The 20,921-nt window shown below is 46.1% G+C and overlaps 1 long non-coding RNA gene across 1 annotated transcript in view; it reads left to right on the top strand.

Annotated features, from left to right (window-relative positions):
* The window catches only part of LOC106026534 (uncharacterized), a 93,035-nt gene that overhangs the window by 51,997 nt on the left and 20,117 nt on the right, over positions 1-20,921 (top strand). The window contains exons 3-4 of the long non-coding RNA XR_001200171.2: positions 6,404-6,478; positions 13,831-13,939. This is a non-coding gene — a long non-coding RNA (uncharacterized LOC106026534). The remainder of the gene's footprint in view (positions 1-6,403; positions 6,479-13,830; positions 13,940-20,921) is intronic.

The following is a 20,921-nucleotide window of genomic DNA, read 5'->3' as shown; positions in this document are numbered from 1 at the left end:
CACTGGGCCTGGCTGGGCAGCAGTAGCAAGAGCAGGAAAAGGCCAAGCTGGACAAGCAGGACTCTCACACCCAGAAGGAAGCAGACATTTTTGGCTTCAGGAAACACAGTGCTTTATAAAATACATTCAGGGGTAGCAATGCAAGCAGATGTGGCCAGCAAGCCAGAGGACAAAGATCTGGTAGCATTGGAGCAGAAAGGAGGTCTCACCCCAGAGAATCAAAGGCCCCACAGCTATGCTCCTGGAGGCCCCCCTCAGTGGGAGCTGAGATCACATGGCAAAACCTCCTTGAGATCGAGGGTTTGTGTGCCATGAAGGGGCACCTGCTGCTCCTGTGGGCTCCCAGATGTGGGGACAGAGAGACAAGGGCCACACAGGCCATGCTCCACTGCTCTCCAGAACAGAAAGTGTGAGCTGGGGACAGAGTAGGCTGAGGGATGGGCCAGTGAGCCATGGCCTTCGCCCACGCCTAGAGTTCCCCTGAGGGTCCCCTCCACACTTGCCACTAAGTCTCACTGCAGGATGCCAGATTTGCCATGACTCCTGCCACCAAGGAGTTAGATGGCCCTGCTCGTCCTCTGCTTTAATTTTGAAAACATAGCTTGATGGAGTTTTTTTTGTTTCTTTTTTTTGTTGTTTTCTGCAAAACAAACTCTCCACCCATCTCCATTTCCCTGTTAGGTTGTGAAGAGGTGGGTGGGGGACTTCAGGGCCTGGCACAGTGACAGGCAGTCCTGCAACATGAGGTGAAGCACCGCTGTCACACACAGGCAAGCAGAGAGGAATAGAGGGCAGTGACCACCGCGACACACCTCATGCTGCAGAATCAGTGGAGAGCATTCATAATGAGGAGATCCAGGCTTTCGGGAAGAAGCTGTGGGCAGAGGTAGACACCCCCCATCCAGGGTGGCACAGGATCTTGCTCCCACAGAGGCTGCTGGCCTCAAGATGCTCAGCCCTGCTCCTGGCAAGGGCCCATCTGTTAAGGGCAGATGGTTCACATATTTCTGTCCCCCCGGAGAGGAGGCTGGTGGCTCCCTCGTCTCCACTGTAGGCAGGAAAGGTGAACCGTATGTCCTCATGCAGCCGCACAGTGTCCCTCCCTAAGGATGGAGACAATGGCCTGGCTCTTGAAGGGGCAGAGTGAGGTATGTTGCAGGACCAGGGCTTCCTGTTCTAACAGGAGTTCACCTGTACCCTGTGGGACCAGACAAGAGAGCACGGTGAGCTGGAGAGACTGGAGAAGGTAGCCTTGCCTTCCTGCCTGGTGGGTGTGCATAACTTCATTCATCCGCAAGGCCAGGCTCCAATTTCACATCCTCAGAGTTGGGGGAACTCTGCAGCATGGGGCAGCAGCTCCCCTGCTCCAACTGGCCCCTTCTTCCACACCTGTCCCACCCCTGGCCACCTGTCCTTGCAACTCCCAGCAGCAGCACCTTGTAGGAAACAGACTCAAGGTATTTGGGCTTGGAAAGCCGGGGCATTAGGTCCCCTGGGGAAGTGGGGTGAAGACTGCATGTGGGCTCCCCAGCATCCCCAACAGTAAGATACAGTGGGAAAAGTGCCAGAGCAGGGGACTCTGCTGGTCAGCTCTGGAGCAGGGCCGGTCATCCAGCGCCCCTGCACGGAGATTTTGAGATGGAATTTCTGAGGCAGACAGTCCCTGTGGGTCCTGTGTGTGGATCAAGAGAGTCCAGTCTCACCATCCCTGGAGAGGCGCTAGCCAGTAAGCACAGCGGTATTGTGTGTTCGGTTTGTGGTGTTTGCTCCCCTGATTTGCAACATGTCAGAATGAAATTGATTCCTGGGCAGCCACTTCCTTTGGTCACAGGCATCTGCCATTCTGCAAGATCCTATCTCCCAGGCAGAAGTGGCATGGAGGAGGCGGCCGGGCAGGGTGACCAGCTACCGTTGCAGCTCTTAGTCAGAAGGGGAAGCACGTGTTTAATGGTGGTCTGTATTTTTCTCCCCCAAATGACTTGTTTTTCCTTTCTTTTTTGCTTAACTTAGGTCTTTTCCCCCTCTATGCTTCCCCCTCGCCTTCTCGCCCGCCCACCACAAGCTCTCTCGTTCCTGTCTTGTCAGGCCCTTTCTGTGCAGGGAGCTGGGACGCTGGGTTGGGAGGGCGGGAAGAAGGTAACTGGAGGCTCACGGCTGGGCGAGGCCCCTGCTGACGGCACCAGACACACCAGCAGGGAAGACACCGAGTGTGGCGTTGAGGGAAAGACAGTGTGTGGAGTCGCTGAGGGAAAATCACCCCCCTCCTGGCTTGGGGGGACCTCGCACTTCACAGGCACTTATTTTTCAGCTTGTCCTGTTCTCTTTATTTTCAAATTTTTGTTTTTATTACCACGAGTTTGCAGTACATAATAACTGCAATCATTGCAGGGAGCTGGTCCAGGTACACGACGCGGCTTAATTCTTGTTTGTGTCTCTTTCTTTTCCTCCTCTGCCTCCATCTCTTGGTCCCCTTCTCCATTTGCAAAAGATTTGTTTCTCTGTTTCCTACTACCTGCCTTTTTTTTTTTTTTAAATCGGTACCAGGGATTGAACTCACGACCAACTGCTTGCAAGGCAGGTGCTTACGCTGCTGAGCTAAATCCCCAGCCAGCCCTGACCTGCCTTTTATTTTGGTCTTCAATTTAATTATATGTTCGGTCTTATATAAGACAAACCATGTGTTATATAAGCATGGGGTTTGGTTTATTTCATTTAACATTACTTCCCAAAACGCACCCACTTTCCTACAAATGGCTCAAGTTTATACTTCTTTATGGCAGAGTAGTGCTCCACTGTGTAAATACTATATTTTTTTAATCCAATCATCTGTTTGTGGACATATAGGCTGCTTCCAGGGTTTAGCAGTTGTGAGTTGTGCTGTTATAAACACGTGTATGCATGGCTCACTGGAATATGTTGTCTTATTCTCATTAGAGAGCCAGCCCCTTGCACCAGCCACAGAGGTGGAGGAAAGCTGATACCACAAATGCTTTCATTCTGAGAGGTATTTTTTTTTTCCAATATGAAAGGTGAGGAGAAGGAGGGTGGACACGAAACATCAACTTGTTCATACCAGAAGGTGACGCTTCTCTGTCCCAGCTGTGGGTGAAGACAGAGCCTGGAGAAGTGGCTGCATAGAGGTGTTGGAGGGATGGCCAGCAGTGTGCATGCTCTCCCTTTCCTCTGTGGGATTCAGTAGGAGTGGGGTCAGGAGTGGGAAGGACGAGTCCACTGCCCGTCTAAGGGCGCCTGTCACACTGACATCTAATGTTCCGCTCCGCTGGCCTCCACCTGCAGGGCTGGCTGATGTCATCTGTGAAGAAGGGGCCCTAGGGGCTCATCCTGTGCAATGGCCAGCCCTGAGGGGACAACCCAAGTCATCTTCAGTGTGGTCCTGGGCTCCCACAGGTGCGCTTCAGGCTGGTTGCTCAGGTGGTGTCTGGGCTTTGCTCACCTTGGACATGACAGAGACAGGACAGTCCAGGCCAAGAGGCAGGCCTGTCTCCTTGGCCCACTCAGGCGCAAGGCCAGCATGTATGCCTAAGACTCAAAGGCCAATCCAAAAAAGAAAAGCCGAACAGGCAGTGTGGCATGCTGAGACACCAGTCGGGGAGGACTTCAGCTTGACAAGGCAGAGCTGGAGAGAGCTTCCTAGAACCTACCCAGTGGCATGCCCACTTCGCCCTCAGTTTACACCCCGCCTCTCCCTCGGTCTCCAGGCGCACTCCAGGGGCCAAGCACCACCTCTGCGTGTGCCTGGAGTAGAAACTGAGACTCAGCGGGGGCCAGTGGAAGCAGGGTTAAGACACTGAGCTGCTGAGCTGCTGGCCCCAGAGAGGGGTCAGATCCAGGGAAAGGGAGGGTGATGGGGAGGGGACCATGTGGCCAGGCACGGGACCCTGGAATAATGGCAGTGGGGAGCTGTCCCTTTGCACCAGGGAAAGGTGCTAAGCCGGAGACAGCAGAGGGAAGGGCACAGCATGAGCACAGGAGCTTGGAGAATGCGGGGTCTGCTATGGGGGAGAAGAGGACAAGGCGACCAGAAGGGAGGGTGAACCCTGAGGCTGGGATCGAGTGAGGCAGGTCTGCAGGAGTCCAAGTGACAACTGTGGGAGGAATGCAGTGAGCGGGCCACTTGGGATGTGAATAAAGAAGCAGAGTTTGGGCCTGGAAAGCTTGGTGGCTGGGGGGTGACAGTCCCACAGGAAGGGGATGGTGTGGCAAGGGTTGGCTCTATATGGAAGCCTCCTGGACTTAGGGAGCTCAAGGCAACTTGATCAGGATACGTGCAATGTCTTGGGGACAAATTAAAATGTCACAGTGGAGTCCAATGCACAGGCAGTTAGGGGCGTAAATGTGCAGGCACCACAGAGAAAGGACTGAAGTCAAAAATCAAATAGTCTCCAAGGAGCTGAGTAGTAAGTGCCTTGATTTCCACAAACTGCATCAAGAGTGTGTCAGTGCATAAACTCTACCAAATAAAAAAGCTACCTTTAAAAAGATGATGCAAAGAAAGCCTGGCACCACAACTTGTGGATTGTTCTCTATTCACCCTGGGATGATAGAGGTCAGAGTGTCATCACACCAAATCAAGTGGGCGCAGAAGTCCAAACCAGAGCTGATGACCGAGCTGGTGAGAGAGCGCCTGCCTCTGGGGTCCACATGGGTGCCTTTGGGATGGATGAGGACACATTCCTTGTATGACTCTACATGGCCTGGGTTCTTATCCCTGCAGGCTTCTGTTGACCCCCTTTTAACAAATTAAATGGGAAGAAATAAAATAACAACACCAACAAAAATATTAAATGGAATATTCTATGTGCTATGGTTTGACTGTGTCCCTCCAAACTTTAGATGTCCATGCAATACTGCTAAGAGGTAATCCGGCCATGCAGGCCCCTTTCTCATAGATGGGAGTATGACCCTGATAAAACAGACTTCACGCAGCTCGCTGGCCCTTCTGCCTCCTGCCCCTGGAGAACTCAGCAAGAAGGCCCTTGCCAGACCACACTGGTGGTGCATTGGTCTTGGACTTCCAGTCTCCAGACCGGAGATAAATGTCCTCTTAAAGGCCCAGCTTGCGGTATTCTGTTATAGCAGCGTAAAGAGACTAAGACTGTCTGTAATTACCGCGTCTCTAACTGGTCGAAGCCTGGGTACACATCTACATTGGAGGCAACATGTCAGGGGCCACTCTAGGTTTCTACTGAGCACATTTGGATCCCACATTTGGATAAGAGCAAATATTTCGATGTAGAAATGTTTTATTAGGTAACCCTAAAAAATACACAAAATTAGCCATACAGTGTTCTCATGATGAGAATTCAGTATTGCTAATGGAATTCTCTTTTAAAATGTCTGCAATTGTTGGCATGACATTCAGATATTTGGGAGGGGAATCAACACAGGGGAATGGAACTGTCCCTGGGGCACTAAAACAAAGTGACCTTGTTGAGCTCAGGGTCTGTGGAGGTGGGGAAGGGAGCAGCGTGCTCAGTGGCTTTGCAAGGCAGGATGGGACAGTCTGTGGCCTTCAAAGGCAGGGCTTATTCCAGTCCTCCTCATAGGCAAGAGCTGGGACTGTCACCAGCAGAAGGGCTGTGAAGGGTCCTAATGGGTAGAGCAGAACCCTGTGCTGAGTCTAGCAATAAGGTTAACAGCGAGAGCTTATTTTAACTCTGAGGGTGGTGGGGAAAGGTGGGCACATATTAAAGAGCAGAGTAATTTAGTTAAAACAGCATCCAGGTGAGGCGGTGTATTTTGATGCTTATTTAGGCCAAAGGAAAAACAGTGCAGAGATAGAGAAGAGGAGGAGATGCATGGAAATTATCTAGATTCAGTTCCAGCGCTTTCCTGGCCAGTTTCAGTGGATCGTGAAAATGCTTTTTGGTAAAGCTTCTTGGATTCCCCTCCATCCTTCCACTGGCAGAGGCTGATGTGGGGAAGATGATATGTTTTTAGGGAGCTCCCGGGGCTTGTTTGAGTCACCCCTGGGACCCTATCATGTAGCCACCAGGAGAAGAGTTAGAGCCATGGAAATCATGATGAAGATGGAGAAGCTTAGCACCCCCGCGTGTACAGAGGCAGGCGGGGTGCCCTCCATGTAATCACAGGAACCAGGAGGGAGGCTGGGCTCCGGGGACCAAAGGCCCAGGTGGCAGCTGAACCTTGGACCTCTGATTTGCAGATGGCCTTGTGCTCTGCAATCTTCCCAGCTGACCAGGCAGAAAAGTCACTCTGTGGGCCCTGTACCATGCAGGGGGCAGGCAGGTGGCTCTTCTGTGTCACCAAGATAGGAGGGCCGGTGTACCCTCGCATCCATCACAACCACAAGGTTCTCCTGCCCAGCGGGCGGGCTCGGGACTGAAGGAGGTTGCTCAGCTCAGGGCTCGTTTCTTCCCAGGCAGTTTCTCTGGAGCAGTTCTCCCTGGTGCTGAGAAGCCGTCCGGACCTGGAGGACCAGGCTTTGCTAACGAAGGTAGGTTATCAGATAAACTACTTATTTCCTTAAAGCCTCCCAGCATTTTTATTGCCCTGAGGAGAGTTCCCTTTTTACAAGCGGGAGTAAATTTATCATGTCTGAGTCCCGCACTCCGCGGGGACATCCTTGTCATCCGCGGGTGGGGAGGGTTACCGGTTAATGAGCGCAGTCGCCATCCGTGGAGGGCAGAAGTGACAGGAAAGTGGGTGTCAACTACTAGCAGGAAATCTCCGGGATTCTCCAGAGGGCCCGGTTGGTTCTATTTAAACTTATCTGACAGTTTTGATTCTTTTAGCAGATTTATGAGGCTCAGCCAAATTCCATGTCTCCCACAATACTTTTAATTAAGACAAAGGAGTCCCTACATGCAGAGGCTGCCACATGCTCACTTGTGTCACCATGGGGAACGCTATACAAACGAGACTGTTCGTATTAACCACTGGGATGGGCATCTTATGTCATAAGTTCCTTGCCCAGGAGTGGAAGACAAACTTCCTTTCTTCTCAGTAGCAATCATTTTCTTTCCTTCCAAATGGCACAAGCCAAGGCGGTGTGGAGCAGCCTACGCTGAGGTTGTGCATTTAGCGGAGCTGAGTGTGTGGGAAAACCTGGCAATCAGGCCGCACAAACTTGATTCAAACTTCATCTTGGGAAGCAGAGAGCAGCTAGCAGCAGATCACAGAATGCACTCACACACACGTACGCACGCAGGCACACGCACGCACACTTTTCCATTGATGACTAAGACTCCTGTTTTCACCCCACAACTGTACAGACTGACCTTGAGGCACATGTGTTTCCATGATGTCACTTCCACCCGGTACCATCAGGAAACCGCGCGCACCAGGAATCGCGTTTCTTTACCTAAACACCAGCTTCTTTACCAGGTGTCCCCTGACTTGAGAGATGAGTGGAAAAAACAAGATTTTGCTGTGAGAGATTTTCAACTCATTTGCCTGAGGTGTGATATTTTTGGTCTGCCACTTTTTTAAAGCTTTCAGTGATGTTAATTTTATAATAAAGAAGGGGTACTGATTCCCAGTCTGGGGCTTCATCAGTGCTGGGTGTGTAGTACTCCAGTTTGGCAAGACAGAAATCCAGCTGCATGAACATTATTGTTGTCTCTGGGATTCCCACAATCAGCTCTCTATTCCCTGCCCTGGGCTCCATTTCTTCCCCAGGTGATTTCTTCCCAGTATGAGTTGATCTTCTGTGACCTTGAAGCAGCCTTGAAGAGGCTTGAAGAGGGACCCAGGCCCTCACATCTTTATGTCCAATTGCTTTTCAGGGGGATGTGTTTCCACTCCTCTCGCAGTCTGTCCTGCCCGCCTTGCCTGCTGTACTGGGCTGGCCTCTCTAGCACACTTGGTTAGAAGCTATCATTTTGGGCTTGGGACCATCTATGATGTCCCAGAATATGCACAACGTTCGGTGTTTTGTTCTTCCCTGTTGATTTCTGCATCCCACGTGACCACAGTAACTGAGGATGATGTCTGTGGGTGTTTTCATAATATTTGCCGATATTTGAACAGGCACCATCAAAGAAGTTTCACTGAACACAAACGCGTGCTCTGTTCATGTGTACTGAAACTATTTCATGAATTTTTTCAGGAGATTGAGGTTTTTTTAATGTCACTTATGGGAGGCCACTGTGTGGGTGTGACACTGGTGTGCAGGTTCTTTGTAGATGTATGTGAGAGAACTCGGGGTGACAGTAGGTCGTTTTGATGACAGTCACCTTGCTGTCTGTCGTACACTTGCTCCAGTGTACCTTGCAGATTATCTGCAGTGGATTTAAACAGTCAGCCAAACGGCATGAAAATTTGCCAGCAGCAAAACCAGATTGTATTAAAAATTATATTTTGCATGCATATTGTTGCACCTTTACATTGTCAAAGGTGACGGAGACCTGGGGACACATTTCTTCCTGTAGTCTCTGAGTGTCCTCTTTACAGGAACCAGCAAGAAGAAGGAAGAGATAAACACAGAACTGAGCAGATGGCTAAGTGGAAAGGCAGGTGTCCCTGCAAAGGTGGAAATTGTGAGAGTGCAGAGATGACAGAGGCCAGGGCCCGATGACCAGGACAGGTAGGAAGAGGTGGCTCATTACCATCACACAGCTAGTTAACGGGCAGTAGAACCAGGACCAGAGAGCCCGGGTCTCCAGGGCGCAGGCTGGGTTCTTCCCGGGAAATCACACAAGGAAGAGAATTCAGGTAAATCCTCCAGCCCTTCCTCACCAGGAAAGCACCCAGATGGTCAGACTGTGACAGTGTCACACAACTGTGACTCAAGGAGCCACTGCTGGGTTTGTCAGTGTGTAAGGAGGGCTAAGTCAGCCAGAAGAGGCTGCTTCCCTGGGCCTTGGTGTTCTCAGCTGCCAAGCAGAGGTCAAGGCTGGCACTGATTTAAAGCAGCCCCCAGCCCTGCAGGCAGCCGAGAAAGAGGTGCTGAGGAGCAAGACAGTTGCTATTGATGAGAGGCTGACTTCTGGTAAGGAAGGAACGCTTAGATTCCGTGAGGTGTTATTTGGCCCCATTTGCTTTTTGATGCTTTTGGTTTGTTTGTTTTTGTTTTTTGTCCTTACTTAGCTGTTTCCTTTCTTTCTTTCTTTCTTTCTTTTGTCTTTCTTTTTTTTACAGTACTTGGGGTTGAAGCTAGGGTCTTTGCGTCAAGCTTCATCACTAGCCCTTTCTGGCATTTTTAAAATCTGAGTCTCACTAGGTTGTTCAGTTGTCCTGGCTGGACTCAAACTTGCCATCCTTCTGCCTCAGCCTCCCAGAGTGCCGGGATGACAGGCCTCTGCTGCCAAGTCTAGGTGTTTAGCTTTAATCCTCCATAGTCCTGCGTGCCAGTTCATTTCTCTGGTCCTCTGTGGTGGTGGTGGTCGCTGGGGAACCAGCACATGCGTGGCTCCTCCTATCGCTCCCCTGTGGCTTCTGGTCTCTCATAAGCTCCAGCCTCATGTGCCAGCCAGCAAGCTCAGCGAGTCCCACTCAGCATCTCTGTCGCCCCTCCGGTGCCCCCGTCATTTCCTGCCGGGCCCCCTGGCTCCCCTGAGTAAGCTGGAAAAGCAAGTAGGATGCTGGGGACAGTGGGTCCGGGTAAGCACTGCTCTCCTAGGTCAGGAGACAGGTGCCAGTGTCCACGGGGTGTTGGCTGATGTGTTATGCCTGGAGCCCCACAGCAGAAAGGGATCAGCTCAGAGCAAGGTTTCCCCAGCCCTGTGGCCTTGAGTGAGGGCCCAGAATGTTCCCCACGCCACAGCCCCAAATTGACTGTGTTCAGCCTTGTTGCCAAGGCCTCTGGCCAGAGGCCTACAAGAGTGAAGGGAGGCCTTCCTGTCTGTGGGATCACCACACAGCCTGTAGGAAGCAGTAACAGAAACCAAGCTGCCTGTGAAGAGAAGTAAATAAGCAAACAGACAGTCAGGGTCAGTTTATCACATCGCCTGACATTTCTGTTGCCCAAGACTGTGGGCCTCGGCAGAGGCAGGGCCACCAAGCACCAGTGACACCGCTCCAGCCTCTGGCTCAGAAGGGCCTACCTGGGGTGGCAGGGCATTTTGCCCGCCTGCTGGTTCCCCAAGGGTACATGCCGGGCCTGCTGGAGTTGGCGGACACAGATGTTAGGGGTTGAGCCTAAGTGGAGAAACCTGAAGGGCGGAGCGGGGTAGTGGGGCCCACGGCTTCCTTAGCACCTCTCACCACCAGCAAGCATGAACACAGGGCCCGGGTGCCTGGAGGAGCCTGGGCGGAGGCGGCAGGAGGACCCCAGGCCTCCCTCCTACACATCGTTTCATCACCATAGTCTGGTCACCGTTTTCCTCTCTCACCATGTCCTATGAATCAGACATCCAAGGCTTGTTCCTCAAACAAGGCTTGTTCCCCAATCTCTGAGTGACCACCACTACCTAACCCTCAAGCCCTCCGAACTTACCCAACGCAACTTCTTCCCAGAAAGAGGCATTTTCTCCTAGCCTGACAGAATCCTGTCGGGAATGAGGGCTTTCACATGCAAACAATGACTTTACCTTAGCATGGGGGAGGCGACACAGCAGAAAGGGAATTTTCCACATGACCGCTCCACTGCCTCACCCCCCCGCAGAAGCTTCAGAAGCACCCAGTGAGCTGGTTGTCTAGTGTTTCTTAAATTGTCATTGTCACAAAGATTCTTTCTGCTTCACTTCTCCCAAAGTTCTTCCCCTCCCCCTCCCCCCACGTTGCTCGGCTGAGGAACAGTCATTGAGCCACTGAGGGGAGGATCCAGGATGGATTGGGGTCCCCAACGTCCATACAGGTGCCCTTTGTGCTCAGAGAAGGCCTCAGCGCCTTCGGTTCCAAGAGGGCACTCACCACAGCAACCAAATGTCTGCGCAGGGCTCGCAGGGGACTGTCCTGACCGCACAGGCGGCTGGCAGCAGTAATTTGAGCATGTCAAGTGGGCGAAATGGGTTTTTCCCTCTTTCCTGCATTCTAACTGCTCTTTCTTCCTTTTCTCAACTCGTGTAGGTGGTAGCTAGTTTGAGCACCAGACCTAGCAACCAATGGTTAATTGCAAACACCTCCCTTCATACTCAAGGCAAACTCCCATGTCTCTGACAGTGGTCTTCTCCCTGCGGTGCTCTTTGCACCATCAAGAGGACCCCGTTAAGATGGCTCCACGCCTTGGGTGTCCTCGAGGCCTGCACAGCAAAGGCTTCCCTCTGCCTTCCTAGTTGAGGTCCTTGGGTGCTCTCTGTATGGCCACACATCCTATATGTACCCCATACTTGCCCATGGCCACCAGTCAGTCATCTGGGGTGGTCATGGGATCAGGCCTCCCACACAGAGGAAAAGGGGTTCTCACCTTGGACTTGACTGCGTTTCCAAAAGCAGTGCAGGCAGAATACTTACAGTCTGTGTTCTCAATGCTATGAGCCCAGATCATCTAGGGCAGTAGGAGCTGTGCTGTTAGAAGTCTGGCCCTGGCCCACTGTTTTGTTCCTGTCACCTTTTCTGTTCCTTGTAAGCGAGAGGCATGCAGAAGCAGTGAGTGCGTGGCTGGCAGCATTAGGCACTATTCAGCTAAGCTTGGCTGAGCAAAGTTTAGCTGAGCACCTATGATGTGCCATGCTACACTGGTCTAGTACCTGACTTGCCTGAAAAATTATCTCAAAGTTTTTCATATTTAATAAAGGAAAAGGACTACCTGTGACATGGACATCAAGTTTCCAAGCTGGAATTCCAGCAGCAAAGAGTTTTCTCTCCTTCCTGCACCTCCATGACCCTGAGGCCCTCAATTCTGAACGTCTGCTCACAAGGAACAAGCCCGTGTCAAGGTTCTGCAGGGCTCAGCTCAGACTACTTCCCTCAAATCTCAGAGACAGTTTTCCCTCCCAGTGAAACATTAATTTTGGAAAGTGGCCTTTGGTGCATGCAATGGACTTTTAACTCCCCAACATAATAAATTAGCCAAAGACTTATTCTGGTAGATGTCTGTATGTACCAGCTACAATATAACTTTTGACATATTTATGAGTGCTTACTATGTGTCTGGCACTATGCAAGGCATTGGGGGTTCAAATATTTAAAAATCATGGCCCCTCGATGAGTAGGTGTGACAGACCCATCACTGTGACCCCAATATGCAAGCACCCTGGAGTGGGCCCAGTGCCAAGAGGGAGGGATTTGGGGATGCTAGGGGAGGACTAAGCTAGGCACCCAATCAGTGATGATTTAGGGAGGACTCCCCAGAGGAAGTAGCATCTGAGCTAAGTATCCATATCTCTCCAGGAAAATAAATTTAACCAACTCTATGGGTTCCATAGTGCCTACTAGTGGTGTTGGCAGGAGAAGTTGTGTTCTGAGTTTCCCATTTATAGAGTTTGAAGTGCCCTGAGACATACTTTGAAAGCCGACTGCCAAACTATGGGTCCCACACACTGCCTCTCCGGGGAAGGGGTATCTAGAAGCTTCCATTCCTGCTGTTCACATTTCACTGAGGATGCTATTATCTTGAAGTTACATCCTTTGGTATTCCCTCCTTGGTGTGAATGCAATACGCACATTTCCAACTCTGTGAGATGAATGTACTTATTACATATTGCAAAAATGTACTACTTTTTTAAAAATCAGGCATCTCTGAGGAGGAAGCCATCATCAGCTACAATTGCTCTACAATTATGAGACTGGTTTCCAGGCCAGAGATCAGGGAGAGAGAGAGGGAAAGAGCTGGTGCAGGATTAGAAGGAGAAAAGTAAAGAGGCTACCAGTTTTGCAACAAAGGTCCACTCTGCTGTGAGAAAGTCTGCGCTCTATCTGGCTCCAAGCCAAAGCTTTCCTATCAGGAGAAATAGGTCAATGTCGTCCCAGTACAAATGCCATGAGGAGCAAGCTCTGAGGGACCTGATCATGGATGACAGCAGTGTGTGAAGAAATTCACCTATCAGCCCCTTGATGCTCATTGTCAAGCATCTAAATTAACATTAAATTGGAGAAGCAGCTAGGAATCAGGCATCCTTGTGTTTGGAAATGCAGGCAGCCACCCTAGCGATAGAGGTCAGAGTCCTCTGGGGATTCCGGCTGTGGGTGCCTGGCTCAGGGCCATGCCTCCCCCAACACTCCTTCCCCCACTTCCTCCATGCCGTCTCTAGCGGGGAGGCTTCACTTCACTTGAGGAAAAATTAGAAGGATTTGGAGGGAGAAAAATTTGCCCCAGGACACTAAAGTTGTGGGAGGAGAGAACAAAACCTAGGCAAAACTGTTAATTCTCCACTTAAATAGAGATCAAGATTCTGAAGTACCCAGGACACATCTCCTTTGTACTCACCTGGAGTACAGAAAAATTTCACCAGGGGTTTGTGTGTTATGGGTATAACAGGGTGCACATTTTCCATCGGACAGCGAAGGGGACCTTGGAACTGCATTTGAATGAGAAATTATACTGGGTGTTTATGAAGGCAGCAAACCCCAGCACCCACATGGAGGCAGCTCCCCTGACCATAACCATGCACCTCAGCACCCTGACTAGAAACTGGAAACGTGAGATATCACCGCGTCTGCCGTCTGCTCCTGCCTAACTCTTCCTCTTGCTCTTGCTAAATTCTAACTGCTGTGTTTTTGGTTAATTTCACATATTCAAATTCCTATTGGACAAACAAAACCACCCTGGATGCCAACTATAAGATAGGGTAAGAAAAAGAAAAGGATTGGTTAGATCTTGTCTCTCCTCTCAGAATCCAGAGAGTATTAGCATCCCAGAAGTTATAAGAGGAAGGAGAAAGAAAAGAAAGAGATGAGTTTTGCATTTAGTGGCAGCAGTGTGGTCAACATAAAGACACCAGTCAACCGATTGCTACTTCTTTTCAGGGTCTCCTGATGGAGTATTGTCACCATTAAGGAAACCTTCCACCTGTATGTTATGTGCACCGTAAAGGGACAAAATGGGGAGAAGGCAACTTGATGAGCTCCTTGCCAGGTAGGAATGGTAGCTAAAAATAAGCCCTACCTGGAAAATCAGCCCTAGCTGGACATCACCATGGTGATGGCCAGTGTCATGCAGAAGAGCACACCCCTATGTGTTTGTTCAAGTCCTGTTCTTTTGTGCAGTGGCAGATAGGCAAGGACAGGCTGGCTGGGCTGGCATTTTCAATCTCTGATTTTCAAGGCTGAATATTTTCTAATTAAGTCTTATTTTGAGGAAAACATATAGAAACAGCCTATTGGTAATCATGTGATTAATATGTTAAACTTTAAATATGCTCTCCCAGAAAAGATAACACTGACTCACAGGATCACACCCAATGATATAAGTAAAGTAAACCTGTTATTAAAAGTGAAGATACTCAGATTGGGTGAAGAGTGAAATTAGCTTCTGTAATGTACACCAAAAATGTAGGCTTCCCTTCCCAGAAAGATGAAGCAGATATATGTTCATTTCTATTGTTTCTGGTAAATGCATGGAAAACTCTGGACATTATATATAAAACAAATGTGACACGATTCCAGAAGAATGAGATGGGGTCCCTGGGACCCAACCAATAACACAACAAGGAGTTCTCTGGGTTCTTTATGTATCTAAGACATCTCAGAGTTGCTGAAGAAGTTGACAACCTGGAAAAGGCTTCTACACACATCAAAAGAAGAAATAGGAGAATGATAAAGAGAAGGCAAAGGAGGTGGAGGAGGAGGAGGAGAAAGAGGATGAGGAGGAAGGAAAGAAGTAGGAGGAGTGAAGGTGAAGAAAAGAAGAGGAGATGGAAAAAGGTGAACAAGAAGGAGAAAAGCAAGAGGAGGAAGAGTGGCAGGCAGCTACGAGTCAAAGGACCAAGAGAGGGGCAGCCTACAGTTGGTAGTCTTTCGAAAATAATTGCTATACTCCAGAAAATCTGTGGTCCCACCTTCACCCATTCCGAGGGAAGCAGGTGGGAAATGCAGGCTTCCGTGTTCACGAGATCATAATGAGGCAGTGCAACCCTATCAATGGGGTTCTATCAGAGATCCAGGAGGGAGCTGGAATTTCAGATCCAGTTTGCAGTAACGCATCCTCCTCTACCCTCACCTCTCTACAGTGCCTTGGAAGCCATGTGCAGAGTCTAAATCTCTCATTCCACCCAGCAATGACAAATACAACTCCCACCCACCTCACACACTGTAGTGTGCCAGAAAAGGCAAAGCACAGAGTCAGGACGATCATCATCACACTCTGGTAGTGTCAGTGGAGGCCATGTGCTTCTTTTCACATGGTTGTTAGCAGATGTTATAGTGGAAATTTCCTTGTCTTGGTGGAGCAGTGTCACAAGAAGTTAGCCAAGACCAGACTTAAGACCCAGGGTCTCATCCTAAAATATCCAGAGTGCACAAGCTGCAACCAAAATCACTCATAATACTGAGAACTAGGAAAATCTCAATTGAGTGGGAAGTTGATCAATAAATACCGACACTGAGATAACAAAATGATCTGAAAAAGAACTTGGAGCAGGCAGTATAAAAATACTTTAATTGGACCAGGGATTTAGCTTAGTGGCATAAATGCTTGCTTGGCAAGCATGAGGTCATGAGTTTGATCCCCAGGACAAAAAAAAAAAAAAATGCTTTAGTGAGTAATCATGACCATGCTTGAAACAAATAAAACAACAGTTTCACCAAAGAAATAGTCTCATCAAAAAAGTAGAAAATATGTATAGCCAACTGGCAATGTTATGTTTATCTTTTTTCTTTTTTGTTAAGTTTGCTGGCATGGTTTAGATAGACATAATGACCATATGCATCACAGGGAATTTGTACCTGTATATGATATAGTTTGATTCCTCTTTTTTCCCCAGTCCCCTCTCGTCCCTTCAACCCTTCCTCTCCTCCTTATTTATTAAGTTTTGTTTCTACTTTATCCTTATTTTATTGTTTTTTCCCTTCCTTCTTTTCCCCCTCCCTTGTCCCTAGTTCCCCTTTCTTTTGAACCATTTCTTCCTATTTCACAATGCCTATTATACACTTTGGTCCTTATTTACACTTAAGGTTTCTCATATCAGAGAAATAATGTATATTTACACATGCATGAACAATTATTTCACTTAAGAGTATGGTCTCAAGGTGCATCTATTTACCTAGAAATGTTTCATGTTTATCTTTCTTATGGAAGAGTAGTACTCCTTTGTATATAGTTGTCTTGTGGTGAAGTACTGTGTTGCTTATATTGTTCTGTTCTGATCTGCTTTGTTCTGTCCTCTTTTGTCTTAAACTCTTTAAAATAAATAAAAAAACATCTTTTTATCCATTCCTCAGCTGATGGGCATTTGGACTGTTTTCAAGATTTAGCTATTACAAACTGTGCTGCTATAAACATGGGTGCATACATATCACTGTGGTGTGGTGTTTTCAATTCACCTAAGAAGATACCCACAAAGGGAATAGTTGGATCAAATGGGACCTCTAACCCTAATTTCTTTGAGGAATTTCCACACTGATTTCCACAGTGGTTGCACCAGTCTATACTCACACCAACACTGGAGAACGGTTTCTTTTTTCCCCCAGAACCCTCTCCAGCATTGGTTGTTGGTTAATTTCTAGATAATAGCCATTGTTTCTGGAGTGAGATGGAATCTCAGCATTGTTTTTAATTTGTATCTCAAATGACAAGAGAGATGTTGAACATGTTTTCATATATTGATTTGCCATTTGTATTTCTGCCTCTAAGAAGTATGTGTTTATCTCAGATGCCCACTTTTTGATTGGGTCTTTGAATTTGTAGGATCTGATTTTTTTCAGTTTTTAACATGTTCTACATATTAGTCTTTTGCTAACTGGCTAAAATGTTTTACCATTCTGTGGGTTGTCTTTTCCCTCTATTGGTGATTTCTTTTGCTGTACAGAAGCTATTTAATAGGATGAGATCCCAGTTGTTGATTCTTTGTAATATTTCCCATGCAATCTAAACCCTTACATTTCAAATTTAATTTTAAATCATCAAAAACAACAATTTAAAGGCAAAGTTGGTTTTAAAACGTGAGCCAACATATGCTGTTTGTAGGGTAAGACAGATTAGTCAAAGGACAAAAAACAGTATACCATGCAAACAATAATCAAAAGAGAGCAAGAGAGGCTATTTGAATATCAGATCGAGTAGATATAGAAGCAAAGAAAACTTCAAGAGATGAGAGAGACATTCCAAAATGAAAAACAGGTTGATTTGCCAGGAAGATATGGAAATGCTAAATACAGATGCATCCGATGTTAGAGGTGCATAACATGGGAAATCCAAACTGATAGAACTGAGAAGAGAAGTGGACAAATCCACAATCAGAGACTCCTCCTGTTTCAGCAATGGACATGGCAGCTAGACAGCAAAACATAGACACAAACTGGGTCTACTGGACACTTACAGGACACTGTAGCCAACAACAACAGAATGCCTTATTTTCAAGTACCCATAAGACATAAATTAAGATAGAGAATAACTTGAATAACTATAAAGCTTCCAAAGTTCCAAAAATTGTTAAATCTAAAAGGAAATAAAAGGCACACTTAACAGAATGAAGGTTAAAATATAGTGTATAAAACTGATGGAACAGTTAACAGTGCTGAGAGGAAAATATGCAGGTTCCGTGAGGAGGAGGAGGAGGAGGGGAAGGAGGAGGAGAAAAAGAAAAAGAGGAAGAGGAAGAAAAGGAGGAGGAGAATGAAAGAGAAAGAAAAAAGAGAAGAGAAATTTCACACCAATAACCCGAGATTCCACCTAAAGAATATAAAAAGAAATGTAAAAGAAGCAGAAAGAAGTAAATAAAGATCAAGAGTTAATGAAATTGAAAACAGAAAAAATAGAGAAAACAGTGGAACAAGAGAACTAAATCTTTAAAAAGATCAACAAAAGTAACAACTCAGTAGCAAGACTAACAAAGGAAATGAGGGAAGTCACAAGTGACCAATATCAAAAATGAAACTGGGCTGTCAGTGTAGACACTGCACACGTCAAACGATAGTAAGGAAATACTCTGAAAAATTCTACACGTGTAAATGTGACAATTCAGATGAACTGGACCCACTCTTTAAAAAACATATTATGACAACCTCCTCAACATGAAACAGATATTTGGATCATCTGAAAATGCCCAAGGAATAAGACTCCAAGCCCTGGCCATTTCACTGGGTAATTTTACTTAACATTTGAAAAAGAAATAACAATAATTCTACACAATCTTTTCCAGAAAATAGAGAACAGAATACTTATCAATTGATTTTATGAGTTATCCCAACATCAAAATCAAATAATAAGAAAGGAAAGCAACATATTAATGTCCCTTGAATATATTCACAAAAATCCTCAATAAAATGTTAATAAAATAAATATAATTTAGTAATACATAAAAAGAATTATATGTTATAACCAGATGTAGTTTATTCCAAAGATACAAGAGTCATTCCATTTTCAAAAATAGATCAATCTAATTTTCCATATTAACAGACAAAAGAGAAAAAAATCACTTGACAAAATTCAAAACTTTTTCATATTAACTCCTAGAAAAACAGAGAATGGAACTTCTTCAGCTTGATAAAGAGTATCTTAAAAATCCTAGAGCTCACTTCCTAATGGTGAAAACGTGAATACTTTTTCCCTGATAGCTCCCTCCCTGCCAAAAAAAGGGGGGGGGGCAGGATTTATGGGTTTGCTATTGTCAGTATAGAACTGGAAACCAGAACAGTAAATAGATATTTTTTTAAAAATAAAAAGCATATACTTTTAGATAAGAAAGGACAAAAAAGAAACCATCTATTTACACAGAACATAATTATGTGGATAGAAAATCTCAAGAAACTCACCAAAAAGAAACAAAGAAAGTGGAAGAAAATGGAGACAAGAAGGGAAAGGGGAAAGAAGAAAGAAAGGGAAGAAGGAAAGAAGGAAAAAGTGGATTCAGTTCACTTCTGAAAATAATAAATGAGCTCGCCAAGGTCACAGATACAAGATCAACATGAAAAAACGGTTTGGATTTCTATATACTAGTAATGATACCAAGACACCAAAATTTTTTGAAAACCCACATATAATTTCTCAAAACATGAATATTTAGATTATAGTAAATCTAAAAAAACACTTATAGGGCTTCAAGTGCTGATGAAATAAATAAAACAGATATACATGAATGGAAAGACATACTGTATTCACCCACAAGAAGACTCAGCATAATAGTTTGTTATTTCTCCTCACCCTGATATACAGGTTTAACACAATTCCTGTCAAAACCTCAGCAAGGCTTTTTATATTGCTATGAACAAAATCATTCTGAAATTTAGATTAATGGCAAAGCAATGAGAATAAAACAATTTTGAAAAACAATAAAGTAGGGCTGGGGATTTAGCTCAGCGGCATAAGCTCAGTGCCTTGCAAGCAGGCAGTCATGAGTTCAATCCCTGGTACCCATAAAAAGGAAAAAGATGGGAAAAAAAAACAATAAAATAACAGTTTGTCCAATTTCCAGATGTGTAACTATAGTAATCAAGACTCCAATTCAAGCAGATACACACAGAGAGATCAATGGATCAAATAAAGAATACAGTAGCAAAAGCAGTTCCAATGGAAGAAAGATAGTCATTTCAGCAAGTGCTGGAGTAGGAAGACATCCACAGGCAAAATAGGGAGAAAAAAAAAGAATAGATAGGAAATGAGGCTCATAGTAAGTTGGCTTGGAATCAACCCAAATTCTAGGTTAGAGAAAAACAGTCAGGCTGAAGAAATTGGCTGAAGGTGTGGCCTTCTGCATGCCATAAAGATATGGTTCTGAGCCAGTGTGTTGTTAGTTTCCCATTACTATAACAAGCACAAGCAAATCAATTTATTGAGAGAAAAGGTTTCTTTTAGCTCACAGTTTTGGAAGTTTCAACCCATGTACCTGACAGACCCACTGCTTTTAGGCCTCTGGTGAGGGACTAGCACATCGTGGTGGGAGTGTAGGCTAAAGATACCATTCCCCATGGACAAAGAACCTGTCGTATTTTTATACAATGGAGTACTACTCAGCTACAAAGAATGATCACATTGAGATATTTATAAATAAATGGACGAATTTGAGACCATACCCATAAGTGAAATAAACTAAATACCATATAGTCTCCCTAGTGTAAGAAATGGTAAGAGTACATAATAGTAATCATGGTTTCCCATTACATTGCTCTGAAGCCTTATAATGTCTGCGTTCATTAGTTGGAATGGTTTTATCCTAGTTTGTTTGATTTTATTGTCTGCGATAGTATAAACAGCTATTTTAAAGAAAACAAGACATTAGAATAGCCAGTGCTGACTTAGTATCATCTTACTCTGAAGTCCTACTATGCTTTTGTTTTTCTGCTTCCTTTGGTTCTATCCTGTTATATCTTATTGGATATTATTATGTGTGATAGTATAAACAAATTTTCTATGGAAAATGAGATAATATAGTAGCCATTGTTCATTCTCTGCTGTTTGGTTCTGAAAGCCCTGTAATGCTTTTATTCTCTTGAATGGTTTTATACTGTTTTGTTATGTTTGATACTATCGTATATGAAGCTATGCTCAACTATTTCAAAGAAAGAGACATTATGGCAGTAACTGTTAATTATGGGTTGTCTTATGGTAAAATGCTGTGTTACTTGTGTTGTTCTGATCTGATCTGCTTTGTTATGTCCTCTTTTGTCTTAATCTCCTTAAAATAAAAAAAAATAATTTAAAAAAGATACCACTCCCCTCATGGTCTGCAAGCGGAAATAAAGGGCCCGGTTTCCCGATGCCCTTTCAAGGGTCCATCCCCAGTGACCAGAGGGCCTCCCGCTAGACCCCACCTTTCAGTGATGCCATGCTGGAAACTGAGCCTCTGACAGAAGTCTTCAGGGGACATTCGGGTGCCAGTGTGCACAGTGGGGTGTACAGAAGCCCCGGAGGGAGTAACTCACCCCTGCCTGCAGAGCTGTGCTCCCTGCATTTGTGCATTTTC

Source organism: Cavia porcellus, unplaced genomic scaffold (assembly GCF_034190915.1).
Source record: "Cavia porcellus strain 051 isolate PalLab524CR breed Dunkin Hartley unplaced genomic scaffold, mCavPor4.1 scaffold_18, whole genome shotgun sequence".
Lineage (NCBI taxonomy): Eukaryota > Metazoa > Chordata > Mammalia > Rodentia > Caviidae > Cavia > Cavia porcellus.
This window is presented reverse-complemented; position numbering and strand designations above follow the sequence as displayed.